The 19,970-nt window shown below is 36.2% G+C and overlaps 1 protein-coding gene and 1 pseudogene across 1 annotated transcript in view; one reads left to right on the top strand and one right to left on the bottom strand.

Annotated features, from left to right (window-relative positions):
* The window catches only part of LOC149542323 (Peptidase M20/M25/M40 family protein), a 148,184-nt gene that overhangs the window by 69,568 nt on the left and 58,646 nt on the right, over positions 1–19,970 (bottom strand). The window lies entirely within an intron of this gene.
* Positions 1,808–12,297, top strand: LOC149542324 (xyloglucan galactosyltransferase KATAMARI1 homolog; annotated as a pseudogene).

Raw genomic sequence — 19,970 nt, 5'->3', positions numbered from 1 at the left:
TACTTGGTATTCACATTTCAGTGGGAGTAACTCCTCACCCTATTCTACTCTACTCTTGATCTAAGATAGTTATATTGAAGATCTATGTGATATTACCCGAATTATTTCTCTTGCATTTAAATCTATGCATAATACCATATATCATAATTGCTTACCTATGGTGATATCGTGGTATCAAAGTATGGAGGCAAAGTCGGCAATACCATACAAAGCAATGAGTAGCCAAACATACAAAATGTTAAGAGGGGCAAAAGTGGTTAGAAGATGATTGTCCAATCACCATTGTACATAAGTACCAATCATCACCCAAAGTCCATCACTGTATGACATTCCCCATTTCCATATGGCTTGATACCCCATACACCCCAAAACACCATCCCTGTATGGTATTACTCAGACATCACCATTTTATACACTTGTTGGTTGTCATACATACACAGAGTAACGAGCTGCTAAAGGCATTGCCAAAAAGCTAGCTCCATTTCTGCCATACAATAATGTCCCTTATTAATTAATTTATCTCATATTTCTTGATTAGGGTTTGGATTGTAATGTTCCCTAATAGCATTAATTGTTCATCTTATTAAATTCAAATTCCTTTTAACACTCATAGCCAACCTTCTTAATAATTCAGCTCAAAGACATAAGGAGTAGATGTTATCCAAGTTGCCTAGACACCAACTTGAAACGGATTCCCTCAAAGTTTATAAATTAAACTCTTAATCCTTTCTTGGTACAATGCCCTCAAGGCACTCGGAGTCTCTGATCACCACCTTATCTTGAGATAAAGATCCATTGCTTGGAATTCATACAAGCCCGTTCTCGATAACGTTAGAGCTTCTCTTCTGTAAGTCAAATAGTAATAGTTTCTAAATATATCTGTTCTCATAAATTATTACAATATATATTATTAATATAAGATTCATTCCTTCTTGATCTCTTCCTTGTGAAGAGTAAATAAAATAAATTTATAATTATATTATTGTTGTGTCTGATCTAAATTTATACATATTTTTTATGCTAGTTGTGTTTGATATATAATTTCTATATTAGATAGCATTGATTTTCCATTAGTCAATCACCTCCATAAAAGGAGATCCAATGTTGGATAATATAAATGATATGATAACCTACCTGATGCCTCCTAAATGAGTGACTTCAATGTTCTTATACATGAAATCTTGAGTGAAAAACCATGTTGTAAAGGGCATGCCCTTATGTCCTTTGATAATCCTTCATACTAATCTTCAATCTCTTAAACGTCCTTTTACATTGTAAAGGACATGCCCTTATGTCCTTTATGTTGAAGGCTACACTGAAGGAAAGAGCATTTGATGCAAGCATTTCAGATCTGGCTTGGATCCACTTGAAGTTAGATCCAAATGTCCAAACTCATGGTTGAATCAATCTTCCTGCAAGGAAGGAAGCTAGCTGCCCACATCAAATCAAGAAAAAATGTCTTAACTAGTTTTGTAAATGTGTAAATCTCAATCTACAAGTACATGCAAATCCAATTAGGCGGGATAGTGTTTGTTCACAACAATATTGACACTAAAGTAGATCGTGGCATGTGCATCATTGATAGGCACCCCACGTTTGTTTGATTCTTAAATTCAATGCGAGGTATTTCCCAATACAACACCAGACTTCCATGGACATGGTAGATACTTCGAGAATTTACAAATCCTGAGATTCAAACTTCTGACTTGATCAAGTTTTTTGTAAGGATTGAAAAGTAAGGGAGAAAGTAACAAGATAGGGATATTAAACTTTGATTTGCAAATACGGGAGTGTAGTGTTTAGCTCAATGCAGTAGCAACACTAGTGGGACACGAACTACGGACATAGCAATAGTAGAAATATGGATAAATCAACAAGCAAGTTGACATTCTCCACGATTTTTTGTTATGGTGCTTGCTATATCTTGTTCAATATTCCATGCTCGTCCCCAACGGATCTAAGCTAACTATGCCTCAAATCCCTCTGCTACCCCAGTAGAGGACCTTGATAAAGGCTCTTAACACTGCTAATAATAAGGTATGTTTATGGGCATGATTTACCTCCTAGGCTTAATGAAGAAAAGCTTAGAGAATGCAAACGACTGAGCTTGTGGACTAACATGTGCAAATTCACTACAAATGTCGGGCTTGATCCTCCATTGGAGAATACTGAAGGAGAATTTTCCAATACCTAGAGGTATGAGTTGGGTGGATATTTTGCAACCAATAGTTTTGGGTAAAATTCCAATAGCAAAATAGGATGACCACCACTACATGTAAGACAGAGTCTCTCCTACCTTAAAGGGAAGGCTCCCCCTTCTCACCATTCCTTGGATCAACTTAAGGTAACCAAGAAGTCGAGAGATTTTGTAAAATCGGTGTTACTAATATCCTTTCTTCTTATCTTTCAAGAAAGAATTTACTTACTCATGGAGCTAGTAATGGACAAGGTGAATCTCTAACTACACTTCTATCAAGAGTTGAAAACAGTGATACCGATAAACCTTTATTAACTCAAAGGCTAGCTGAAAATGTACTGATTTAGCTCTAAGTCCGGTCGTACTTCTATATGAAAAAGTTTTACAATTAGGGCACAAAGACTCCTAAAAGTAAGAAAATCTTAACTATTTTGTGAATTAAGAAGAAAATATAAGCTACAGACAAAGCTCCTAGCTTTATATTTCCACAATTACTCCTAGTCAAAGCTTTAGCTCCAATTGCTTCTTAACTCTTTTCTATTCAATTCACGAGATACAATTATCAAGAACACAAAATAACATGAATCAAAGATAAGTTAAATGAATTATAGATAAAGCTTATAACTCATGCAAGTAACAATCTCACTTAATCAAAGTTAAGTCTCAAATGCTCTTTTGTATTCACTTTCTCTCAAAATAGTGCTTACACAAACAAAGTTCTACTGGCACAATTTCTCCAGAGCTCTCTTGCATAAAGATAATGATGATTTTACAATGAGAGAGCACTCCTTTATATAGGCATAGGAGTTGAGAAAAAGGTGGAGGAAAAAGTGGGAGCAACTCAACCAACTTTGACCTAGTCTAACCACAGGAGAAAATAAAGGGTTACATGCAACTCACATTACATCCTTTTACATAGATGTAACTCGCATTACATATAATTACACTTTTTCATATAATGCATCCTTTACAACTACTAACATGAAATAAAAACAAAACAACAATCTTAGAGATTGTTTCTCAGAGCCTTGAATTTGACAATGATGTCACGCATTGTGGGAAGATCAGCAATTTTCATGGTCTTTGATATGGCTTCTACTCTCATTGCAGTTGCATATGCTGATTGCACAACTTTGGAATTTACTATTGTAGTATTTAACAAGTGTTTTGTCAAGAATTTATACAAGACAAACTTGTTCATCGTGTGTGAACCATAGTCTTCAGAATCTACATCAGCATTGATCCTGATTGTATATTCTGAGTTTACTCTCTGTGTTGCAATAAGATTACTAGAGTCATCAGTAACATGGCATCCCATCTGTTCCAAATCACAAGTAGCACTTATTTCAGCTGCTTGACAATTTCCAAAGGCCACTTGCAACTTTCTGATCAACTTCCTCAATGTCTCCTCTTTATAACCAATGAGCCATTGAAATCTGAAGAACATTTCACATGACTGAAGAATGTCACATTAGACCAAGACATCTAGATTGAATTTCACCATTTCATCCCAATCATCAAGGATTTCTTTCAAGTTATCTACTTCTTGAGTTAAAGAAGAGATTAAGTTTCATTCCATTTCATTCATCTCTTTGATGTGCCTAAGGACTACAAATGTCTCTGTGATGGCTCAAACTCCTTCAGAAATGATTTTCTGTATCCAAGACTTGGTGACTTCAACCAGCTTTCTCTCTTTAGACGTTTGAGACATAACAACAACACTCTAAGAAGATTGTTTCTGAATGACCTCGTTCAAATGAGAGACCTCCCGTTTCAGTTGAATTTTTTTCCCATAGCTCATGATTGCTCTTTGATACATTAGCCAATGCATCTTGAGCATCTTGCAAACAACTTAGACATGATTGCTTTTCGATTTCAACCTTGGTAAACTTGTAATTAGAACGAGTAAGTTCCTCAACAGATTTGTCCACCAGGGGTTCAACAACTTCAACAAATTTGGTTTTATCGGAATCAACCAAAATCCTGGAAATAATCTTATCTTTCAAAGATTTGGATTTGGTATTCTTAACAGGAAGATTGTCCAAAGGAACAACCACTTTTCTCCTCTTCATTGTTATTTTGCTCAACCATGCAAGTAGGCTGAAACCTTCATCCGTAGAAGCAATTACAGTGGAGACCATTGGCATTGATCCTGATTGTATTTCTGTTGTAATAGAGCACGATTCAATTTGCACAGCTAAAGGCATAGGAACATGCTGAGAAGACTCTGTCATGAAAACCTCAAACCCTGTTAAAGATGTATCAAGTTGGGAAACTTGACCACTGGTAAGAGTTGGAAAATCCTAAACACATTTGCAGAATGTTCATATTGATCATTTGCAGGGATGCGAGGAGTAGCAGAGGAGATAGGAAGAGCCATGGTATTAACCTCCAAGACTAGAATGGAAGGAGTGAAAACAATGGAGAATGAATCCACATCGTCATCTACTTCATGCAAAAAAGGCTCTTTATGTATAGAAGATGTACAAGCTTGTGCAAGCTTTGGAGGAGATATGATCATGATTTCCCCTTCTTCATATGAATCTCCTTTATCAGATTTTGTTTCCAATTCCTCTTCTGATTCTTCCACTAATTCTTGAATTGGTTTAGGAATTTGAGATGAATTAGCTCTTTTTCTGTCCTTCAATTTGAATTTGAGGGAATCCTTAGCATCAGAAGGTGAGGCACCATCTTTTCCTATGATTTCCCTAAAATGGGCATATCTCTTAACTGACAACTCCGATTGAGCTCTAGGTTAGACCAAATTGAAGGGAAAAGTAAAAGGCATAACATGAGCAAAACCAAAGGACAAAAAATCAACAAATGCAAACTCAAAAAAAAAGAATAGACGATGAAGGCTTCAAAAATCAACCAAAGGCTCAACAAAAAGCAAAACGAAAAAGACTTAACGAAGGCCTTCAATAAAAACATGTGATATACGTATTGGAATGGATTGATTGATCAACATTAAGCAATTGAATATCAAATTGAAGCATAACGAAAAGAGAAACTAGCTTGAAAAAATGTCATGCTATTACCAACATTTTGTGGTGACAAAATGCAAGACAACAGTATGCTACAAACCAATTTTCCATGGACATTATTTTCTGCACTAGGATGAAACAATTTGAATGCTTGACGAATGACTTGTCTCTAGCAGTCGTTGTGTATGTTTCATTCTATGCGGGATCTAACATCTCGAGGCATCTCTAGGGATATAATATTTCTGCAAGTGATTTTGCTCCACTAGCTGTAATGTCCCCTTTTTGGGACATTAGAAATATTAAAGTCTTATTTTATATAATGTTAAAATTGACTATGAGACATAGACTCAAAATATTAAAAGGTCAATTTAATGTTATAAAAATGACAAAAGGTCAAGGAGGAATAAGATGAATTATCAGAGAGAAGTTGAAGAGTCACAAGGGAATAGGACAAAAGCCTGAGGGGAGTCCAAGAGTCTTAGTTTGTATATTAAAAAGGGGAAAGAGGCTCAATCCTGGGTATGCATGATTTATGATTCAATTCAGTTTTCTCTCTTGTGAGAGTTTTCAAAAAGCTTCAGCTTTCAGCTAGTTGGAGGATGTAGCCCCTCGTACTGATAGACAGTGGACACAAACCCATTGTCCGGTGAGACATCAGTTCAGGTGTTATTCTAGTATTCTAATCTGACTGTTAAATTTGTATTAAGGATTGGATTCGTAGTGTTGGTTATTGTATTGTAGTTGTATAACGCAATAACGTATTGTAAAAAGTTATAAGAGTTTGCTGGCTTTATCTTACTAGTTTGTAATTCATGGTTATATGCTCGACATCTTGGATGTTATTTAGAAATAAGGGTTATATTCTTGTGGAGTGTTTTCTGGTTTTATTATAGTATTGTATTCCATTGCCTATATCTGAGTTTGAATGTTATAACTACGAAGAAGTTGACTAAATCTCTATTGGGATTTCTACTGGTTTTCAATTGTGCTAGAAACTATCTACAATGTTTTATTTCTAAATATATTGCTGAATGGAAAGTTTAGTAAATATCTGGTGTCAGGATAATATAGTGGTATCATAGCCTCGAACCTGCCATCCTGTTGGGTATAAGCAGAGGGTTAAAAGGATTTTATCAGAGATGATTTTCTTGGAAGCTTTTGGAAATTTCAAGTGTGACAAAGGTTTTGTTCAGGCAATAAGTGTGAAATCTGAACAAGTTTGAAGAAGACAAATTCCTTCAATTCTGGAACTTAAATACTAGATATTTGCATTTTATTTGAGTTTTGAAAAGAACAAATATTTTGATATCATCCCCAATCATTACCTTGATTACCACCAGTATTTTGGAAAAGACCTTAACCTGAAAGAATCTTATTGGAGGGCCCATTTTAAGGACTGTAGAAATTGTTGATGGTGGGAGAAATATTTATAGGCTAGAGTTTATATTATAATGATAAGTGAAGAATTATTAGTTTACTGAATACACTAAAGGAGAAACATCAGAAGAAGGAACCAAAACCCAAAACAGTTACTCCGAGAATTTTCCTTGCAATTATGAAGGCTACGGGAAGACTTTCCCAAGGGCAGAGCCTTGTGGAAACATTCCCATGTACAAAGCAAGGAACAACATGTTGGTCATTATGAAGGAAACGACGAGAAATTTATGGGTAGTTCTAAGCTGAAGAGACTTCTTATTTACACAGGAGAAAAACATTTTATATGTCCTCACAAAGGTTGTGGTAAGGCGTTCTCTTCGAGTTTTAACGTGTGAAAACTTGTGCGCATCAACTCACAAGAGAACTATCTTATTTGTTCATTTAAGGAACATGGAAAAGAGATCTACCATGTTGTTTGTTCAACATATATAGTCACGGTGAACAAGGTACTCAGTGCCCATCTTCTTGCATTCATACAATCACTAGAGGTTGCAGATGGATTCAAGTTAAAAAAAAAATTTAAAAGGTGGGAGACCTGTACACTTGTAGAGATTATTATCCTTGAACTATCATACAGAGCCTAGTTCAAACTGCTATGTATAAGAAGGTTGTTCGATCTAGTAAAGAAGAATGTTGCCACAACTCCACATTCAAGTCGAATTGAATTAAGCCGAATCCATTGCTAACTGCCAGTGTTTTAATGTGTGTCATCGGTTGTCTCGAGCGTTTCTCTATTTGGGACGACTCGTTATTTTAGTATATCGTAAGTCAGCGGTGCTACATGGAAGGAACTATAAACATCCAAGCTGAAGTTTGAGTAACGTAATGGCATCTCCTCTGCATTACATAACGTATGAGTTGTGCAATGATGCATTCCGACTACAATTGGCAAAATGGTTCTAGTGCACGTCAGAAGTAAAGAGCAAGACCTATCTTATCTAGTCCTCAATACAGAAAGGAGGTGTCTTACAGTGGTTTTGCATCGGTTTGGGAGTTGTAATGCCAGGGAAGACGTGTCGACAAGAAGTCAGACAAATATGTGGAGATCATGAGCAAAGAACATTACAGGGGGGGATGTCTAACATAAACAATTGCATGTGTATTTTACGGGTCAGTAATTGGGTGAAAAAATAATAAAAAATTTGGAACACTAACAATCAAAGGACGCTAGCAGACATGGTGTTCACGGGACGAGGTCACATAGATTGCTACTCCCCAATGCAACTAGTGACGAGTTCATTTCAGTATGTTGTATTCTTGGCAGCACACCAGTCCACGTGTTCAGTGAGAAGGTTAAATTTTCTGTTGAGGAGCTGATAGAAATTAGACAGGTGAGCAATGTCCCTTTACATCTTTTAGGCTTTACACTATTTAAAGGATTACCATAATCTATTGCTGGCGACTTTTTCTATCCTAGAGATAAGTGGAAGCATTTGTGCCTTTATTACTCTATGCAGGGCTATGTTGCACTTTAAAAGAAGAAATACATGTTGAGAAGATTAAGATTGATTAATATTATTCCATTTTGTCATCCAGGTTTTGACACACTAATCAGGATTGATGCGTTACTTCAGTTTGTAAGGAATGCATTGAATGTGTGGAAATGGAATCAAAGGTTTGATTGGAGACAACTTTGAAAGCGTATGAAGTATCAGACATATGAAGCAAACATCTACGACTTAATAATCTGCCAAATTATATCATGGAAGGATGGTGATTTTTTTTTTATGGAAAAAAGACATCAAAGTAGCCAACACATCTGCAAAGAAGGCAAGAATAATTTTTCTTGTCCAGCAACCATTCTATGCAGAATAAGGCAAGGATTGTGACCTGTCTATACTTGACGAGTTTCTGGTTGTTTTAGCGGCAGAAGCTTTGAAGAAGGGTGGGGTAGCTACAGGAAGGGCATACATAACAGAGAGAAGTGGGTGTCACAAGTTTGGAAAGTCATGTAACTAGCAAAAAGTCTAAGATGACACAGTTGGCAAGTTATTTACATTTGAGGATTGAAGACATCGAATGAACTATTCAGAAATCAACTAAACGGTATAACTGGTCCAAAAGGCAAAACATGGGCAAGAGAGTTTTCTTTCAAATATTTTGACTGGAACCATTACATCCATACAGGGAAAAGAAAAGCCATAGAAAGAAAATCCGTGGGATTTTAAAGACCTTCAAGTGAACCTTTTATCAGAAATCAAATATAGTGAAAATGCAGAACTATGAAGCAAAACTAGAAAAGAGAGAAACTTCCTTGAACTTGGAGAATATTTGGAAAAAGATTGAAGATGCTTCATCAGTCATTCAGCAAAACGAAAACCAAAAATGGTATTTCAAAACAAAGGTACTTGACATGTATGATGAGTACAAAAACTTCCTCCGAAGATTCAAAAAGAATTAGCCTTCAGTGATTTCATAGAGTTCCATCCAAAACTCCAAAACAAGACCGATTTGGCAAAAATGAAGTACCTTGAATTAGCTCATGATCTCCTTGCAAAAGACCAGTGCAAAACTATGTATGATGAATTTCCAATAGACCAAAATCATCTAATCGGGGACCTTGAAAAAGAAGAGCAGTCAACCCCCATTGATTTACAACTTTCTAATGAACACGCAAAAGAGGTGACACAAGGTGCAAGTTTCTACGTTGGTGATTGGGAGATTAGCTTTGACAAGTAGGTTGGTGAGATTGGCTGCACACGAGGTAATAGTAGGTTAGGGTTTTTGTGTGATGAACCATATATTTCCTACATCCATGATAGGAATTCAGAGGAACAATCTAAGATGACACTGCAAAACGATGAATCGCTTCAACAAACAATAATGAAGTGCATGCCTTTAAGAATCAATTGAAGGTTAATAATGATATGGTTGTGGCACTGTTGGTACATTATGACAACACTCACAAGTTGGTGGAAGATCTCTACAAAAAAGCTCAAAAGGGAGTGGAAGGAGATTGGCTCGTTGCTGATTTGTAAGTGATCATAACAACTCTTGAGACTATGAAATCAGATTATTTGTATTTGCTTTCCGACAGGGATAATATTCTTAAGGTTGTTGAAATTCATGTTGATCAGATGGATAAAGAAAGGAATGAGATTATGAAGCTCAAAAGGAAGCTTAAGGATACTCATGAGGCATTAGATGATGCTCGATTTTCTCTTTAAGGGGCAGAAAATCAGATTAGGATCATGAATCACTCTCAAGAGCAAAAGGATAAAGAGAGGCAGGAATTTTTCCTAAAGGTAATTGATGAACTTGATAGCATTCAACAAACGTATGCCTTGGATAGTTGTCCCAAGCGATCAAGTACCCAAGTTTCATATCACTTTCAGCTTATTGATAACCCCGTGTTTGAAGTTGACGCTGATTGGATTTCCGATAATCCCCTATTTGAGGTAAAAGAGGACTTTTCTTTTGATTATCATGAAAAGGATGATTCTGATTTCAGGATATGGAATTCTGGTACAATTCCTAGCAATGAATATGGGTCACAAGATGGAAAAGGTGAATTGACTACGGTTGTTCGTCATTGGATCAGTCCTAGTAGGATTCCTGATTTCACACCATGCAGGAGTTGGTTGGATTGCACACATCAACCTTTGGGTAGTTTTTGGTGTAGTGTAGTGTTGATCGTAGGGAATGCTCCTTTAGCTTCATTCTTATTCAAAGTACCTATGTTCTCAGAGATTCTCTAGATTGAAGGTGACAATTTGGTATTTGTTGCGCCCAGGGTGTTACACTCAATTTTTGAGCGACTTGTTTGTTAGATCATCTATTTAGGTCAAGTTGTCATCATCTTTTAGGTTATGCATAGTTCACTAATACATTTCTATCTTATCATATCGGCTGGTTATGATAGCAGGGTTTGGGATTCATGTGTTGATCATATGTATTTTTGGCTTGTTGAGGACCTTGTGATTCTATTCAGTTTGAGGTTGGTTTCAGTGGTATTAGTGATGATCAAAGTTATTCAGTTTATAGGTGCAGAGTTTTTTTAGAGAGTTATGTGGGATCCAGGGATCTGGTTGAGAGATAGATTGCAGAGTGACATCTTGCTTTGTAGTATGGCCAGAATTCTTTTCAGTTTGGACTACAGGGCTACCTACAGACTTGTATGGGATCCTAGTACTAATTGCTTGAGGAAAAGAAATTTTAAGGAGGGGAGATTTGTAATGTCCCCTTTTTGGGAAATTAGAAATATTGAAGTCTTATTTTATATAATGTTAAAATTGAATCTGAGACATAGACTCAAAATATTAAAAGGTCAATTTAATGTTATAAAAATGACAAAAGGACAAGGAGGAATAAGACGAATCATCAAAGAGAAATTGAAGAGTCATAAGGGAATAGGATGAAAGCCTAAGGAGAGTCGAAGAGTCTTAGTTTGTGTATTAAATAGGGGAAAGAGGCTCATTCCTGGGTATGCTTGATTTATTATTTCAATTTCAGTTTCTCTCTTGCGAGAGTGTTTGGAAAGCTTCAACTTTGAGCTAGTATGAGGACGTAGCCCCTCATGCCAGTAGACAATGTACGCAAACCCATTGTTCGAGGAGACATCAACTTAGGAGTTTCACATGTGCTTACCAAGTTCTTTTCTTAAGTTTTTCTAATTTGACTATTAAGTTGTATTTAGGATTGGATGTTGAAAGTTGGTTATTGTATTACTGTTGTATAATGCAATAACGTGTTCTAAGGAGTTGTATAAGAGTTTGCTAGTCTTTTATATTACTGGTTTGTAATGCATTTTATATGCTTGGATCTTGAATACTATTATGAGAAGAACGGGTTAATATCTTATAGTAAATCTTCTGATTTTCTATTGTGTTTCGTAATGCATCTGCCTGTATTCAAGTGTTGAATATCAGTTTGAGGAAACAACCAAATATCTATCAGTTGGATTATTTCCTATGGTTTACATTGTTGGTTTTATATTACTGATTTGTGACGTACTTTCATATGTTCAAATCCTGAATAATATCTTGGAAAGACAGTTATTTTCTTGTGGAGAATCTGTTGGTTTTATTGTTACATCATATTATATCTATCTATGTTGAGTTGGATATTATATTTAAGAAGAATTTGATTAAATTTCTACTGGGTATGATTGTGCCGGAAAAGATCTGCAATGCTTTATTTCTAAATATATTGCTGAATAGAAAGTTTAGTAAATATCCAGTGTCACGATAATACACTAGCGCTCATGGATTGGTTGGTGAGTAGTTCAAAGTAGAATGTCATCAAAGATCATGATCACTTTGTTGTAGGAGGCAGAATTATATTGATCTCAAGAGGCTGACTGACGAGGAGACTGATTGGGGTAATAAATTGTTAATTGTGCCTGCTATGAAAAACATGACTACGCTTGTGGTGGAGGCAAGTCAATGGAATAAGAATGATATGACTATACCTTATCCAACTTACTTTCATCCTGCTAAGAACTCTAACATTGTGGATTGGCACAATACGATGTGAAGCCTAGATCACCCCTCTTTGTCTTCATTTGCTAGTGCGCCCAAGCCAAACACTGTAACATTCATCAAAGAGTAGATCATGGATCAATGCAAGAATTTGAAGATGGGTATGTTGTTGACGAGTGATCTGGGTGAGGGCAAGTGCCACTCTCTAAGTGCAATCATGAAAATTCTAGCAGATATACTTCAACGTATTACAACTTAGTTGCCCAAGATTATCCTTGTGGCACTTGAATGTAAAAAAAATTAGGGACGATTGAGCACAAACTATCGTTTGATCCAATTAACATCCTTAGTGATGGTGTTTTGATTAGTTCTTTAAGAACATGAGACACCTTCCTCTGTTGATTCATTACTACACTATTGAATTCCTCGGATTGCAAAGGAAGTGGTGAATGAGAGATTGATAGTTTGTTGGGAGCATGTTGCTAGAGTTTAGTGTGTAGAAATGCATAACTAATGTGAGTGCATAAGTTAAGGTTCAATTTCAATCAGCTGCCTGTTTCTTGTGCAGTAATGGTTGTCACTATGCCTTTGCATAACAATCTAAATCGATCTCAAAATTGATGAAGTTTGTGGCACCTAGCTTGATTAGCATGATTCTTTTCTTTCTCAAATTGGAGCTACTAACATGTGTCATGTTGAGTATATATTATGTTCGTATAATCATATGATCGTTTGGTGTTTTTAACAAATATCAAGATTCAACTCTAGAGGATTTTTGACCTCTGATTTGCGTTTAGTGTGTTGTGCATATTGATCTTGTTATGTTGTAAATGGATGACGGTTTATAGTAACAAATGCAGCATCAGGTAGTATTAATGAAGATATTGAAGGTTCTCCAAGCAAGCCTACTATAGTCTTAATAATCATGATGTTTGTAACATTAAAAAAAGCAAGATCCAAGAGGATGCAACAAGAATCAATGAAGGTGAGAGGAAGATTACATATATGAATTGATTTTTATACAAGTGGAATTCCATTTTGAGCAAATAGGGAGATTGGTTGTGTGCATATTATAGTCCACCATGGTTGATATGAACCAACATTTCGTACAATGGGAGGAGGCGATAATACCCATGGGTAAAGATATAAAGGCTCAGGAATTTGTCTGGGAAATTGAAGAGTCTCGGACCAGCATACATTAAGCTCATTTTACCTATTAGATTGAAGGTTAAAAGTCATCACGCACACACTTGTCCATATGGGCTATATGGATGACTAAAATATTGTTTTGTTTTGGCAAATCTTGGGATTTGATTTTGTGGTGATTTGCCCTTATTTGGGTTTGTGCTCTCACCATCAGCAGCCCCTGTTCATGCAAATGTTGGATAATTTGGGTTGACTTCATATCTGATCTCCTTATTGGCAAAGTTTGTTCATTGGCAACAGCTTGCACAGTGCATTTAATTGGAAATGATGTTATGAGTCTGCAGCTCGTGTATTTTAACTGGGCCTTCCCTAAGGAAAGTGAAATGACTAGTGTGTGTAAACAAGTCTGACTTCTATGCTGCTGAATGCTTATATCTATTGACTAAGGATAGACCAAGAAGTATAAGAGATAAATATTATTTATGTTTGAATAATGTCCTTCAATCTTTCATGTTGTCGTTAATTCACGCTATATTCTTTGGATAGGGAATCACGTATCATTCAAGCATTGATAATTCTCTTCGAGATAGCTTTGGACTATTATTATTCTTTGTGAAATACTTTCAGGATGGAACTAAGGTTAGTGTACCAGATGTGTCTATGATTCCTCTTACCAGAAGAAATTTCCTTTTGTAAGAGATAAGTATCCCATGTTCATGAATTTTTGATAGTGTATGCTTTTGCATTGAACTTTGTAATGGTTTGACTTCTAATCTCTCTTGGTTGCAGGATGCAATGGGAAAGATGAGAGATCATGCAATCTACTTTCTTGATACATTCAATTGTATCTTCCACCTTTTGTGGGTAATGCAAGGTGGGACCAGCCTCTGCAAGTAATGCAAGGTGGTAGTGCTTTCTTCAAATTTGAGGTGTAAGACCTCTTACACCCTCTGTGAGCAATGCAAGGTGGTCTTGTGCTCGTCTCTCAAAGAAGATTTGAAGTGTAAGACCTCTTCCAGGTAGTGTTGTAGTCGTCTTTGGGATAAGATTTGAGGTGCAAGATCTCTCCTACCCTCTGTAGGAAATGCAAGGTAGATTCATCCTCTCCAGTGTAAGGCTTAACGAGATGGAGAAAATAATTACATGCAAATATAACCGATATCAGAAAAATAATAAATCGCACAGAAGAGAACACAAGACACAAAGATTTAACATGGTTCACCCAATCTCTGGGCTACATCAACCAAACAATGAGTCCAATATTCTTATTATCCAGTGATTAAAACCTTATTACAATCTGTAATCTCTAACAGCTCAATACTACCGCAAGAATTTATAATCTCATCATACATTATGAAATCCCTAACTCTAAGCCATTTTAATATTTTATACAATCTTTTTTCCATCTACAAATTAGGGCTAGAATATGCCAACCAATAGAAGAATATAACTTCCAATGCCTTTTACAATTATATTTTCAATTCTGGCTTCAAGGCACTGTCCCTCGCCCCTACTCTATATCGAGAAAAGGAATGTGTCGAGGGTTGCTGACCCCAGGACTCCGCAAGGGGCACTGACACTTGACCCTAGGGCATTGTGCCAAGACCTTGCAAGGGGCATTGCCCCTTGACCCCTAGAGCATGGGGGCACTGCCCTCAAACCCCCATAGTAAAATCCTAGGGAAAACTGTGCCAAATAAAGTGGGGAAAAATTAACCTTCGAGTCTAATTAGGCTCTACATCATAACAATCTCCCACTTGGAAACTGATCAGACTTCACAACAATAACATGCAAGTATGCAAGATCATATCATAGAAATAACCTACGATGTGCACAATCGCTCTCTAAGAGTGTCATGGTGATGATGTGAATATTTTGAATCCTCCCTAGCTAAGGAGTGTTGAAATTAGCTAGATCGAACTCTAGCAGATTAAATTATAATGTTGTGCAAATGTTGTCCCTGTTGAGAGGGAGACACCATTTATAGGGAGTTTTTCTATTCAACATTGGATGAGGAGGTCAGAAGCTTGATATCAAATTGAGAGGGAGGCTCGACTAAGAGGGAGTCTTAGCATTTAGGTAATCTTTAGGTACTTTATGAATTCTTCTTCAAGAGGGAGGAGTTTGAGGTGCAAGATCTCTTTGAGTAGGTATGGTGGATACATGGTTGTGCTTGTTCACCCTTTGGGAGTAACTATGGTGATCATCATATTGAGATGCCATTAAGCTCTTGTGGTGGTAGTAAGCCATGATCAATCGACAACTGTGATGATTGACACCATGTGTCTTGGTGTTCAGAAGAAATCCTCCGTAGCTAAGAGAGTGTTAATTTTGATCCTTTCTTAGCTAACTCAGATATAATTAAGGTTGTGATACAATAATCATATTGATTATTGTGATTGATAATATAATAAGTATATTAGTAATATAAATATTATATTGCAAGATAATGTAATTATATTATGATTATAATTATTATTATTCATCACATGTAATAATTATATTGATAATATAACTATTATATTATTGCGAGATGATGTAATTATATTCTGTGATAATTACTTTATAATATAATTATTATTATCATATAATAATTATGGTATATGTTTTGGGCAAACCCAACTTTATTCTATTATTGTGGGTTGGTGTTATTATATTATATTATAATTATTATTATAATATTATATTAATTAGGGGCCAAACTTTGGAAGAGGTGCATCGCTTCTTGGATCTCATTTGTTTGGTATTGTTATCACCTAAAACTGCACCCTTGATAAGTTTGATAAAACTCAACGTTTCAAGGAAACATTGAAACACTCCTAAGCTGTGGATCACTTGAAAATAGAGTGAATATCCCTATAAGGCCTGCTCCTAGCTTCTACACTACTAAATTTCAAGGAAAAGGGATAAAGAAACTTGGAATTAAATAACTGTAAACTTAAGAAACATGAAAACCTTTGAAAAATCCATGCATGAACCTATAGTGAAACAACTTTATGGAAATGAACACTTTTAGAATGACGCTAATCCATTTGCAAACAAGAATCCCATAATTACAACTACTTATGAATCTCTTATACATCAATATTTCACCAATTGGTTAAAATGACAAAAAACTAAAAAGGAAAATGACTCCCACAAGAGACAATTTCTTAATCATTAAAACAACATGGTTAACCTTCACAATGATTACTTACAAAAAAATACAAATACATGAGATAGATTGAATGAGAAGGTTTCACAACGCTTCAAAATTCTACCTTATGCCTTCAAATATGTTCACTTCAAAACTGAGTTACAGAAAAGTGATGCCAAAAGACAAAGGATCAGAATAATCACTAAGTTGTCTCTCAATAATTAGAACTCCCTACAATAATGAGTGAAAACTCAATAAGTACACATGCTAAACAACCTTGGGTCGGATCCATGAAAATAGCTAGCAAAAGAGGAGTTAGAAACTTCCAAAATGAAATCTAAACCCTAAAAAAACTCCACGTAGTCATTGTTAGAGTAAATAATTATTATTTACCCTTTTACTTAAGTTTACTTAAGTTAAGTTAATGCATTTAGTTATTAGTTGTAGTCTAGGAGTTGTTGACAACAAGGGAGTTTGTTCCTACCCAGTCATACTTATCTTCCCACCTACATGGAGGATAATCCACCTTTTGTGGACGTATACTTAGTTGTCAACCTTATCTCCTAGCGCTTTCTAGCTTTTTCTAGAAGCTTCTTAGAGGCCTTTATAAACAGGCTCTCCCTTTGCATTTTTGAACAGCAATAAATTTTTCATTGTTGCAATATCTTTTCTCTCAGTCCATTTAGTTTCTCCAGGCTCCACCCTTCCTTCTTCGGTTTCTCTTCAGCAGGTTATTTGCATGCAAGTGATCTTGGCGAGTTGTGAAGCATCCAAGATGGTATATTCAATGATGTATTGTATGTTCCATCTCTGTCTACAAACCTTCTCTCAATTTCTTAGATTACAAGCAGTGGATCAGGGAAGATAGTTGAGTTCACTGCAGATTCAATCTTCATTCGGGATCGTGCAACGGGAGGTCTTATTGCTACAGGGGCAGTTGATCCTTCCACTCGTCTCTACAACTTCTCACACGTTGGCCCACCATCTCCATTGTCGGAGCACACTTCTTCTCTTTCACAAGAGCATCATGTGGTACAGTCAGGACACTTGAACATTTGTATTGTTCCTGAGATCCCTATTTTGACTTCCACACCACATCCAGTTGAGGTCTTTTTTCTTCAGCAGGATTCTTCTTCTACTCTACCTGATCCTCCATCTCCATTCACCGAGCCTCCAGGTGCACCTATTACGGATTCTACAGTGGACATTCATGACAGTGTCATCACACCTGCCTTAGGGATTCCCTTTTAGGATCCTCATATTTTCTCCTTTGAGCATCAGCTAGGTCTTCCAGTTTTCCCTCTCATTCAGGGGTTCCCTTGTTTTGTTCCCTTGTTTCCTACACATTGGAGTTTCATTGATTCGATTCTTTCTCCAAGGGCTCCATTATTTTGGGGGGGGGCTTTGATGTCTTTTCTATCTCTCATGGGGGGGCTGGTTGTACTTATGGTTTTGAGAGAGTCTCTTGAGCCATTTCTAGTGGAAGTTGTCCTTGGGGGGTCTTGTTGAGGCATCCCTTTCTTGTTTTTTTAGCATGTTTGTTCTTACCTCTTTTTGGGGGAAGGCTTTTCCCATAAGGTTTTCCCTCTTTCCCCGTTTTCAGAGGTTGCATTTCTTTGCTTTGTCCATGGGTACCTAACATGGCTTAGTTGTCGGGACCTCTTTTGCATTTCATCTTATCTTTTTGTAAGCTTAAGTGCATTCCCCTAAGTTGCACTTAAGGGGGGGTGTTAGAGAAAATAATTATTATTTACCCTTTTACTTAAGTTTACTTAAGTTAATGCATTTAGTTATTAGTTGTAGTCTAGGAGTTGTTGACAACACGAAAATTTGTTCCTACCCAGTCATACTTATCTTCTCACCTACATGGAGGATAATCCACCTTTTGTGGACGTATGTTTGGTTGTCAACCTTATCCCCTAGCACTTTTTAGCTTTTTCTAGAAGCTTCCCAGAGGCCTTTATAAATAGGCTCTCCTAGTGTATTTGCATATCATATTGTACAGCAATTTACTTTTTATCTGAGAATACAATTTTCTTATTTCCAGGCCAAACCCTTGCCTCTTCTTGTCTTTTTCTTCTCTATGACAGGTTTTCTACGTGCAGGTGATTCGAGGGCTTGTGGATTTGATTTGCGTATTTGCTCAAATCCAACAGTCATAAACACCCCTATGACTCACTCAAAACTATCCATAAAATGCTCAAACTGGTCATAAAGACCGCCCAACTACCATTACAAAGTCAAATTCGACCTCTCCAATCCTATATTCCCTCCACATGTTTCCAAACTGATTCAAGTGCTAAGTCTTCATAATCATAACTGAACTCCAAAAATTGAACACATGGCAAATGTGATGTCCCCTTCTAGCTAGAGACATCACTTTAGCTTGTGATTAGCCTATCAGAGACCCTCGTAGGCTAATAGGATTGGATAGAGGGTCACCTTGGTGTGGAGATCTTCCAAGGACCAGAGTAGAGTACTCTTTTGGGTTGCCAGAGTTTGTTTATGATGAGTTTTGCTTTGAGTTTGGCTTGGTCAGGCTATTTTTAGCAATTTTGGAGTTATAAAGATAGACCCCTGCTATTTTTAGAAAAGGGGTATGGTCATATGCAGTTCTATCAGTTAGCTCCCAGTTCAGACGACATTCAAAAATGTTGAGTAATAATGGAGATATTAATGTTTATTTAGTTAAAATAAATATTATTGGTTTTGAGCCTATATTGTTAAGTTATAATATATAACTTAAGTGAGGGTCATAATATCATAAAAGGGGCCATTATTTCAATTAATTGTGGGTCCAAGCTTATGGAAAAAATTAAAAGAGATTTTCTAAGTTTTAATGTAATAACATTTTTAATGTTATTATTATATCTTTTATCCCACATTAAGCGTGGAGACTCATTCTAGAGTTGAGGAGTCCTTATAAACAAACCTTGTCTTCCTTCAAGAGCAGGTTATGAGAATTACTTAAAACTTTGCCTTGAGAAATTTCTTGAAGTTGTGGCAACAAGGGTTTCTACAAGTTTGATGAGAATTCAGACTGTGGAGGACGTAGTATCTTCAGAGTTGATGCAATTTGAGGATGTGAAATATCACTTGAATTTTGCCTGTGAGTTGGCTTCATTCTGGAGTAAATATTGTGTTTCAGTAGGAGAGAATTGGATGAATCTGTTTATAGGTTGGAAGGGATTATAACATCAGCTACAATGCCGTGAACAGTGCGCTACAGTGCCGTGAACAGTACAGCACTACAGTGAATTAAAAATCAGAGATTTAATATTGCAGTTTTTGATAGGCGCTGCCCAAGGAGGAAGCAATCAGCATCGTGGTTACATATTGGAGACAAAAATCAGGTTTTTCAACTATTAATGATGATGTTTTTAATGTATTCTTCCAGCAATAAGTATTGTACAAACATTAGGAGCCATCTGAATAAATGAATTTGATCAACATTATAATCAGATTTGAGTTATAATTTTAGGTAGATTAGTTTCAATATTTGTCTTTTCTTTTCGTCAACTCAAAAACCCAAAAACAGCATAAAACATTAAAAAAACAAACCAAAAACAATCATTACACTCAAGGAAACAAACAATGATCAGCATAGAGCCTATTTGGGGTTCCTACAGCAAATTTTGACTTTGTAATCA

The sequence above is a fragment of the Cupressus sempervirens genome, chromosome 8 (assembly GCF_028749045.1).
Source record: "Cupressus sempervirens isolate cs-2001-9-10 chromosome 8, ASM2874904v1, whole genome shotgun sequence".
Lineage (NCBI taxonomy): Eukaryota > Viridiplantae > Streptophyta > Pinopsida > Cupressales > Cupressaceae > Cupressus > Cupressus sempervirens.
Note: the sequence above shows the minus strand (reverse complement) of the source record. Positions and strands in the feature narration are given on the sequence as shown.